General features: G+C 37.3%; 1 long non-coding RNA gene across 3 annotated transcripts; it reads right to left on the bottom strand.

The window, feature by feature from the left end:
- Window positions 1-2,061: 2,061 nt before the first annotated feature.
- Window positions 2,062-8,569, bottom strand: LOC107788764 (uncharacterized). Of its 3 annotated transcripts, XR_001648686.2 has the most exons (3): window positions 7,710-8,495; window positions 3,021-7,404; window positions 2,062-2,394 (listed from the first exon to the last, which is right to left on the bottom strand). It is a non-coding gene; the product is annotated as an uncharacterized LOC107788764 (long non-coding RNA). The 3 variants fall into 3 exon arrangements; XR_012708363.1 differs by having other exon boundaries at window positions 2,062-7,404; window positions 7,710-8,569; XR_001648685.2 differs by having other exon boundaries at window positions 2,062-7,404; window positions 7,715-8,569.
- Window positions 8,570-10,751: the final 2,182 nt, after the last annotated feature.

Raw genomic sequence — 10,751 nt, 5'->3', positions numbered from 1 at the left:
TTATATATATACTCCAGTTGAGGAGGAAACTGGTTAGTGAGAGCTTGAGTTTACCGTTCAGAGGAGGATTGTACCTCGTATTTATATTTGTTCATACTGTTTATCTGCTCTGCCCCATATTTGTTTACTCCTTACTGTATCTGTCTTATTGGACCTCTAGTAAATGTCAATGTCGACCCATCGTTACTACTTCTATGGGGTTAGGCTATATACTTAGTGGGTACGCGTTGATTTACGTACTCACGCTACACTTGTTGCACTTATTTTGCATGTATATATATGTTTCTGGTGGTCCCTGGGCGCAAAGGCGCGACTATTGCGGGGACTTTACGGTGAGCTACATTCCATGTTACAATCCGCAGCATACAGAGTCTCCATAAGAGTTATTTATATTCTCATATCTAACTTGTATTCCAGACGGATGTGTTATTATTATTGTACTCTTTAGTAGATGCTCATGCACTTGTGACACCAGATTTTGGGGTTCCTACTGGTTATTCATTATTGTAGTTCACGTAATTATTATCATATCACCTTGAAATTTATAGTTTATACAAGAATTGGAAAATAAAGTCTCAGGTTTTCTATGAGTACCATCTTTTATACTACTTAATTAATGGGAATTATGATTTCAAAGCAATAAAAAGGAGTAATTAAGTTGATCAATCACCGTTGGCTTTCCGGCGGTGTTAGGCACCATCACGACCTATAGTGAATTTTGGGTCGTGGCAAGTTCAACAAATAATAAAGTTTAAGAATAATTAAGAACTCAAAATAGAAAGAATTTACTCACTCTCAGAATTAAAATTCATATACTACAAAAGATGCATCATAGGCTTGCCCGTAGTGTAATACTATACTAATTGAGCTTATTCAGTCAAAGATTGAGTAGGACTTTAATTGATTATAATGTAGGTTGCGCGACGGGTAGGACATTTGGTTATAGTGATTACATCTTCTTGAACACTTTAATACATATAATTTCACAAATTCAATCACGCACTTGTGTTGAACCACTCCCCAACCTTCACAAAATAACATCAAGCTCGTAATTTCTTTAAGCACAAAAAAGATGAGAACTACCACTGGCAATAAATCAATTTTTTTCTAATACATATACAAACTCTTTTTTTTTCATATCAATGTTTTGATTTCTTTTTTTTTCAAACAGCTTTCCTTCTTTTTCTAATTCCCCTCGAGTGGCTCTCACTATTTTTAAACAGTGCACCTTTCTCCATTTTTTTCAGTTCCACTCAAAAACCCAACCATACCTCCATTTAGCTTTTAACAAGCTCATAAATATTTCAAGTGCTCAAGAGAGGCAAAAAGATTCAAATAAATGGTTAATTCAACAAACGGGTCAGGCTTATAGTGTGGTTCCCAAAGAAAATAGGATTACATGCTCAAAAGGGATAACTAGGATACACAATAATTAGGCGGGTCACAAACATATAATTGGCTAAACAAAGAAATGTCTATATCACTTCCTACACTGAACAAAACTTCTGTTTCATTTTGCAGGCACACGGGGCAAATTCTAGACATCAACTGACATGCAGAGAATATCAACAAAAACCTCACTCACACATTGGCACATAACTCACATAGGATCGGATCTATCCCGACTCTCAAGTTAGAGCAGTTAAGCACGGTCAAGATCAAATAAATTAAGGTACTTATACACTCGCCAAGAACTGAGCCTAGGCATCATAACTAAGGCACTCATTGCTCTCAATGCACAACAAGTTGAGAAAGATTGTCTCCAATAAGTACAACGAAACAAAATTCTCTTTATTCCTACAAAAGAAAAACAAACTACACCTGATTCAAGTAAAAACCCTTGGAAAAGAATCGTGGTTCAAAGAAAAACCAAGGGGGGTTGTTACACTAGCTAAGAAAAAAAATAAAAGACATATTTTTGAGTTTTCAAAATTTTTAAATTTCTTTTTTACTTTTTTGTTTCGACTTTAATCCATTAAGAAAACAATCGAGGAAATCTATTGTTGGGAGGAGTCTAATTTTTTTTAATTTTCTACAATAATGACGAAAAACACACAAAAAAAAAATAAATACATATTTACATTTTCCACCCCACACTTTAAATTGTGGCATGTCCCTATGACAAACAAATTAAAATTAAGAGATAAAGAAAACTCCCCTGAATTTTTCTTGTTTTCGAGAACTTATGAACTCAACCCCTAATTTTGAATTCATTCCATGTTTCTGCTCTTTGGGATTCTTCATGGAGCTCACTAGGACAAAGTGTTCTAAGGATATCTGTAAGACCCGCTCTTTTCTTTCTTACTTGACCTCATTTTGAGCATTGAATTATTCTTGTAGGATGATCCTCAATTTGTTCCTGCAGTCTTTCACATGATCACTCCATGCATCTTCCTATAAATTCGTAAAAATAAAATCCACATGATCAATGTTAGAATAAGAAACAAAGAAGAAAGGTTATGAGAATATTCCTCTGCTATGTCCAAAATCCTTTATTTCACATTCTCTTCTACTAAAGGTTATAAATATGAAAAGGTGGATGGGGGTTGAACTCTTCTTCAATTGATTCACAATCAACCAAAGCCTCATCTCAATTAAATCAGATTCCTCTTACAGAGTGGAAACCTTTCTCTGTAGATGTTCATCCTCTTGGGTAGACGCATTCTCACAGAGTATCTCTTCCATATACTTACTATCACAATGCAGTGAGCATTCGGAGAGTATACATATTATTGGACTCACTTGCGTTGTTAGGTTCTTAATGTCTTCAGCATTTTGTATAAGTCTTTCTTGATTTTATATAAATCTTTCTTCAACACTATTCATGAACTTATACATAAACTCTTATAAACTACCATTCTTCTTTTGAGGTGGTTGTCTCACTTCACGTTTACTCCAGTTGTAATAAGGGTATTCATTCCATTCAGAGTTCAGATTATACCCGTATGAAACCTCATACTTGCACGAACTAGAAACAACGTAAGACTCTTCAAAAGATGAACCATATAAAGAATACTTACCTTCTTGAATGTCAACCCATAGATGATTTCCACTGCATTTAAAACAAATAGCAGACTTGTGATAATATTCAGCTGCTAACTCTTCAACTGTTTTCTTATGCTGGTTGTACTCCATCGTCAATAATAATCAGAGTCCAATTGAAGTACGATAAATAATTGCAACGAATAAAATGATGGTTATGGTTTAAAGAGTAACTTCTCGTGAATATTTCCCTATTTTCTAGTTTGATTAACAATTCAAGAAACTTTTTCGATTACCTATTTGAATCACGAATTTAAACTATAGCATAAGATGTAAAGAAATTCAATATTAAGCTCCTCTTTTGATTAAGCAAAATAAAAAATAACTTCACAATACGAATTAAAACTCCATCAATTAATTCTCACAATTATCAAGAATCCAATCCCTAATCAAGTTATCAAAACACCGTATTTGTCAACTCCCTAATGGAAATTACTCCATATAAATGGAAAAAGTCATCTCAATAAGGTTTAAAAATATAGAAAACATCAATGCTAATGATTCAATACAAATTCCCGTATTGTACCGATCATTGGTTGAAATCTTAATGAATTCTTGTGGCTTATTGCCTTAGTTGCCTCCCCCAAAACTCTCCTATGTCGAATCCCCCTTTAAAATTGTATTTAGAAAATATTTATACCGTGTACAAAATACTCTTTGACCGAAATACTCTTACTGAGGCGAAATAGAATTTAACAAAACCGAAATTAGCATGTCGCGACGTGGACGCGGCTCACGTCGCGGCACACGACGTGACAATGAAAAGATTCAGATGTTAGACCAAATGTTCCTGTTGCCTTGTTTATTCTCTCCGGAAGCTAAAATGGCTTATTCTCTCGTTTGCCAAGGCATAACATGTGACGTATTAGTCCCACTTTTCAGAGGGATAGAAGTTTTAAGCTTCATATTTTTTTTCTATTTCTTATGTGTACCCGGTCCTTAACCCCGAGCTCGATTACGGATTAACTCTCGATCTTTTACTCAGGCTTCAAAGTTCTCTTTTATTCCTTTTTAGCTCCAAAAACTTGTCTTAGCCCGGATTCTCAACCTACACAACAAAAATACGTAATGAATATAAATTACCCATTTTTCAGCTCAAATATAATTAAAGTATAGCAAATAATAATTGCAAAATGGCCAAAAAATCGTATTTCTAGCCTACCATCAAACATTTGGCAATTCGACACACTAAACCTATGACTCTGGTTTATACCAACAATTAAGCCCTTACATACGCATTTATACCTTTCTCAACTTTCTCATGCCTGAATATTAGTGACAAATTTAAAATGCTCAAATAAGCTTCCCATAACCACCCAACCTCAAAGACCGATTCGTCGCCAATAAGAACTCTCAACTCGTGCACCCACTCATCAAGAAATGTTTAATAACGTCACCTATCCGTCATGGAATCATGTGTCTCACTAAAGGATAAGAGGGTATTTCGTCCACACATTCAATTATGCATTCGAATATAATTTAAGGACATCATATATATGAACAAAGAACCACTCACTCTCACAAAGAAATTCATGTGCATTTTGTGGTTGTACCATAGGCTTGCCCGTAGTGTATATCTCCATCAATCTAAGCTTGCACAGTCTAAGATAGATTAGGTCTTTACGGGTTGTAATGTAGGCTAAGGAACGTGTAGGCTATATTTTGAGTATAGTGACTAACCCTCCTACACACTTTAATAAACTACACTTAACTTTCAAATACACACTCTTCATGACTAATTCAAGCAATGTCACGAAACCATATACAATTTGGTATTTTTCTTTAAGCACATCTATACACTTACTAATCTGAATTAAAAAGAATAGGCGCTGTATTTTTTGTTTTCCATTTCTCTTCTCTTTTTGTATTTTCTTTAATTTTTTTCCTCTTTTTTTTTAACACTTTTCATATTTAGGTTGCCCCGCTAATGATCTTTCAAACATACATGCACCATTTTAGCTTTTTTATGGTTCCACTTAAAAGCTACTACTCTCACCTTACTCTTATAGCGACTTAAGTATTTTTGGAGGTAAATGTTCGAAAATATTAAATTAAGAATAAAATGGGAGTCGGCTTATAATGTAGGTACCAAAGAAAAAACTTATAGGCTCAAATGAGCCATATAATGATAATTTTATTTATGGTGGCATAATAGCTCAATGGACAATCAAATAAATGCTTGCATCATCTCCTAGACTCACAAAGCTTACTTATTTTGCTTCGACTAACACACAGGGCAAGTTCTAGACAAACACAAGATAGCACAGAATGTAATCAGAACTTCACATCAGACAATGCACATGAACCCAGTCGGGACGGTTCCATTCCAACTCTCAAGTTTAGGCAAGTAATCACAAATTCGAGAAGCATTAAGCAATAAAGCAATGAACAATGAATCAAGTGATTGAGAGAAAGCATCATAGACAAGCTATTCAATCTTTTACGACATCAATTTTCACTAAAACACGTTGGGAAAGTAATTCTCATGCTAAGGCCTAACTATGCTAGCATCAAACAGGTCAAAAGGCATATAGCACACTCAAGTTTTCTTCCCTCGATTTTCTAACAATAAAAAAAAAAAATATATCCGGTTCAAGTTACATCCCTTGGAAAAGAACTGATACCTAAAGAAAAACCAAAGGGGCTTATTATCTACCTATGACTAACTAAAAATAAAAATAAAAATATTTTTAGAATATTTTTATTGGACCTTAATCCCTCAAGAAAGCTATTCAATAGATCCATCATCGGAAAAAGTTTACTTTTTCTGCATTTTTTTTAATTTTGAGATATATTTTTTCTATTTTTTTCGAATTAAACTACTAAAACTAATTCTATTGTACTACATTACTAATTCTATTAACTAAGCAAATAAAATTAAGAAGCTAGAATCTAAAATAAGAAGTTACATTACTACTAGTACTAACATACTACTACTACTCATCCAAGGAAATTTCCTACCCTACACTTAAAAAGTGCTGACACTGCACATAAAAAAGATATCAAGTATGAGGGTGGAAAGAAGGAACTCCCTGGCTAAGCGGATGCACTCGGGTCGTACTCTGATCCCTCTCCATCGAACTCCTCATCTACCAATCTTCGAGCCTGCCCCGATCCACAAGACCTCGAACCACCTGTGGTGTTGTCCGCAGCATCTCTCGCAATGGCTAATAGCTTATCAACCTTCTCACAGCCTTGCCCTACCAGGAGATGGTGGAGTAGTGTTCCGATCATCAAAAGAGTGGAGCGGGCTACCCGATGATAATCCCAATAGCTTATTGGTCGACCCCAATAATAGACAATCCTGGTTCAGTTTCTGCTTATCTGACTCTGTCACCCCCACCTTTTGCAAAAGCAGACTCATCATACCATACATGTGACTTTGCAAATTGACATCCCGTTCTTGTCTGGAAACAATGCTCAACTTTGGACCATTCTTTGGTGGTATCGCCAATATATCTAGAAACTCGGCCGGTGCAAGCACAATCTCATCAGCTTCCTCATAAACCGGCACCCCCCCCTGCGGCAACCTCTGTGTTAATAGGTTCCCATAAAAGAACCTCCTGCAGTCATTCTGGAATCTGGTGCGAGTCATCTCAATGGGCATTAACTAACCAATATTGATAGGTTTCTCCATCATCAGAAAATAGATCAAACGAACCCTCGCTCTTGTGCAACCTGAAGTATGCTCACCCAACATAATACAAGCAAGAACAAAGTTCTGCCAACCTTAGTTGTTTTGTTGAATCCAGTCTGGCTCATCTCCTTGTGGGTGTCATTTCATTGTGAACGAATCGACTTCGCCATCGAGTTCACCCCACATAATGTCTAACGGATCGCTGGGTAATCTGGACTGCGCACGAACTTTTAAAAAATTCGCGGATCATGGTTTAGAGCCCCCAAAAAATCACATAGCGCTTGAGCTTGCAAGTTGATCCACACACCTCGCACATAGGATTCATTCTTCTGAAAATTCCAATTAGCATATAATTCTTTCACCATGCTCAAATTAGCTGGCCCGGGACTTTCTAAAAAATGGTGCAGCTTCAACTCCTTTATCCGGTCCAGAATAGTAGGAAAATGCTGCTCCAAAGTTGTGGTATTGATGCCCATCTCCGAGATATACCGCTCGTATGGTACAAAGGAGTGGTACCATCTTTTTGCATCATTTCTATCTACCTGTAGGGCTGGACGAGGCACACGTGGCTGCCTGGTAGAAGGATCAGCCACTTGATTGCCTTTCCCTGATTTGCTTGAAGCAACCTCACTGTGTTTGCGCTTCTTTGTGGATGGGGCAGTAGTAGAAGGCTTTGCAGTTGCCTTTGCCTTTTTCAAACCTTCACGAGTCATTAGTACCGAAACCTGTAAATAACAAATGCCGCATTAGTTAGAACTTCAAAGATCCTCTATAGACAAAAGGTAGGATTGGGACGACCACACACTTAAGATTCAAGCAATGCTTCGGGTACTCAAGATTTCCCCTTAGCAACCAACAACGTCAGCATGTAGCATATAACTTGATCACATACAATATAATGCATCTCTCTACGCTAGGAGCTTTAAAATAATTCTATCATAGCATTGTTGGCCCTGATTCATTATACAAGCAATTATTATACACTACAATTCTATGAAATACCTAAAAAGAAAAACAAAGAATACTGTACATTACTGGTGCAAATCAGATAGGCACACACATATGACCTTCGTGCACAACATCACTCCCTAATACCCCACACTCATACCATAGCACCAACAAATAATGCTCGGTTACTCAGAATTCACCGGCAATCAAAGACTTCAAGAATTTTGTCGAACATTTGGTGCGCAACACTGACACTCAAGGTTTTCACACAATGTGGCTCATGTTGTACCCTCCCAAGTAAACAAGGTGGTGGGACTGATAGTTTTCCATCGCTTAGTCAATTACCAACTCAACCATTGCATGGCAATTGTTGCACAAAAGTCACAAACAAATCATATATCAACATCAAGTCTTGGGGGTTTGGGATATGGGAAATCGATAGTGGGCAGGGGGAGTAGGGAGGTGTCACCAAGTGAATACCAAGAAAATGAAAAGAAAAGAGAAGAAGTAACTTCTCTGTGCAGCACTAGAGAGACGAGCGAGAGAGAGATGGGTATGAGGGAAAACCGGGGAGAGAGAGAGAGATCTAGGCAGGGAGGGATTTGGGTTTTTTATTACGTGGGGTGTGATTTTAGTTAGAGTGGTGTGGTAGGTTCGGTTGGGTTTTATATGGTGGGGTGTTTTATTATAGGTGGGAAAATGGGTCAGGAGGTGAAGGGGAAACGGGGTCGGTTCAGGTCGCGGGTAAAGGGAAGGGTACTTACCTGGGCGGCCTTAGCGCTTTGAAATGTGCCTGGTGCTGAAGAGGGCATGCTTGTGCTTCTCTATTTCTGCCCTTTGCGTTTTGGTTCACGCCAGGTGCCCAGTTGGGCGCTGAACTCTGCTTCTACTACTTTTATTATTATTATTATTATTATTTATGAGAACTTAGGCTATGCCATTAATCCCTAGCCATTGTCCACCATGTTAAATGACTGTGCCAACACCAACCTGCAATTATATGACACACACAACTACACAAAATTGTTGAAACACTTCTCTAACAAAAACAAAAAAATCTACCGAAAGCAATAAAAAATTGGGTTGCCTCCCAACAAGTGTCTGATTTAATGTTGCGGCACGATGCAGTTACTCACGATCTCGTTGCCAATGCCAAGGTAATATTTCAACTTTTTCCCAATAAATGTGAACTTGTGTGCTCCATTTTCCGACCCAATTACAACTGCTCCCATAGGATGTATCTCTAGTACACGAAATGGTCCTGACCATCTTGACTTCAACTTGCCGGGGTACAATTTCAGTCATGAATTACACAACAATACCAAATCTCCAAGTTTAAAATTGCACTCCACAATATTCTTGTCATGAATCATTTTCATTCTCTCCTTGTATAACTTTGTGCTCTCAAAAGCATGGTAACAAAACTCATCCAGCTCGTGCAACTCTGTGACTCTATTTGTACCCCACAGCTTCCATATCGAGATTCAATTGTCGTAGTGCCCATAAAGCTCTATGCTCTAACTCCACGGGTAACTGACACGCTTTCTCAAATACCAATTTATATGGCGACATGCCTGTAGACAATAGATTTGTGTCGAGAAAATAAAATCAAGACCGAAAAATATCGCAACAATCGTAGTATTTTATTTCGAATATTTGAGTGTTACAATCTCTATAAATCCTCTGATTCTACTTTTCAATAGTAAATAAATTCAAGGGCCTTTGAGCTTGATCTTGAATATGTATTTGTTGCCTCGAACGATGATCTTGTTCTTGAGCTTGAGCTTGATTGCTTGAACTTGACCTTGATTTGTTCTTCGTTCTTGAACTTGCACTTGATTTCTTGAACTTGAACTTGAAGCTTGAAACTTGTGGAGGAATTTGCAGCGTTTGATCCACGAGCTCTTTCTTGCTTCTTGTTATAACTTCTGGTGTCTTTTCTGAGTTATGAAAACCCCTATTTATAGTTGTGGAAGGGAAGAGTTGTGATAAGAACAAACTCTTTCCGACCAATCAAATTGAAGTGTGACATGGCCGCATTTGATTGGACAGAACATGTCACTTGCACACGTGGCACGATTCCATTGGCTTTTTTTAGTGTGACTTGGAATGCCTTGTCATTTTGACACGTGACATGATCCTATTGGCTCTTTCATTTGACTTGGCGCGCCACGTCATTTAGCACGTGGCACCAAATTGGGCTTTTAGGAAGATGACATTTTGGGCCTAATGAAGTGGGCTCGTCACTTTAGCCCAATTAAATGGGCTAGCCCAATGGATTAAGACTTATTTATTTAATCCATATATATTGGACTTATATAATTAATTCAATTATATTAGCCCATATATTTATTTGGACTAATATATCTTGAATTTAAAATATAGTTCAAATTATTTAATAAATTTAATTCTAATAATATTTACATGCCTACAAATGCCCCTACCTCAAGACTTGTCGGAGCTTAAACTCATAAAATTTGGAAGGCAAGGCTTGGAGTATACATCAAATGGTCATACGTGCTCTTGCGTCAAATTGCAATATCAGTTTCCTGTCACAATTTTAATTCTCCCTAGCTTAGTGAATTCCAAAATCTTTCCTTTCTTCCTTTTGCTTTTGGACAATTTGTACATTTCCTCACGTACACAGGAACAATTAAATGGAGCATGCAACTTAGTTACTTTCAGCAAGTACACCAATAATATGCCTGAATTCTCCAGATAGCTTTGCCACGTAGTAGTAAAAGATTTCCAACCTTCACATGGATAGTCTTTTAGCAATAGACCAATTGCAATAACTCCACACACGCGGCGATTTTCATGTCCTAATCCGAATCGAATACCTCTAGCCAAGTCCTACTGGAACACGGAAGAGTTAGCTTACTGCTTTTGTGCAATTGACCCCACATCGACTAAAATTTGTACATGGTTTCCCTTTCAAAGCCTATATATACCGCACGCTCAGCCTCTATGAACATCAATTCGTAGCGTGCAAGCCATATTGAGTCTAGCTTTTGACGATTCGGAAGCATTAACGTGAAGGTAATTTCTTCTTCTTCTTTACTTGTGCTTTTCTTGTTTTGTTGTCCGTTTTTTTGTAGTTCAAGCGAGAAGGGTGTGTTTTTGT

Source organism: Nicotiana tabacum, chromosome 1 (genome assembly GCF_000715075.1).
Source record: "Nicotiana tabacum cultivar K326 chromosome 1, ASM71507v2, whole genome shotgun sequence".
Classification (NCBI taxonomy): domain Eukaryota; kingdom Viridiplantae; phylum Streptophyta; class Magnoliopsida; order Solanales; family Solanaceae; genus Nicotiana; species Nicotiana tabacum.
This window is presented reverse-complemented; position numbering and strand designations above follow the sequence as displayed.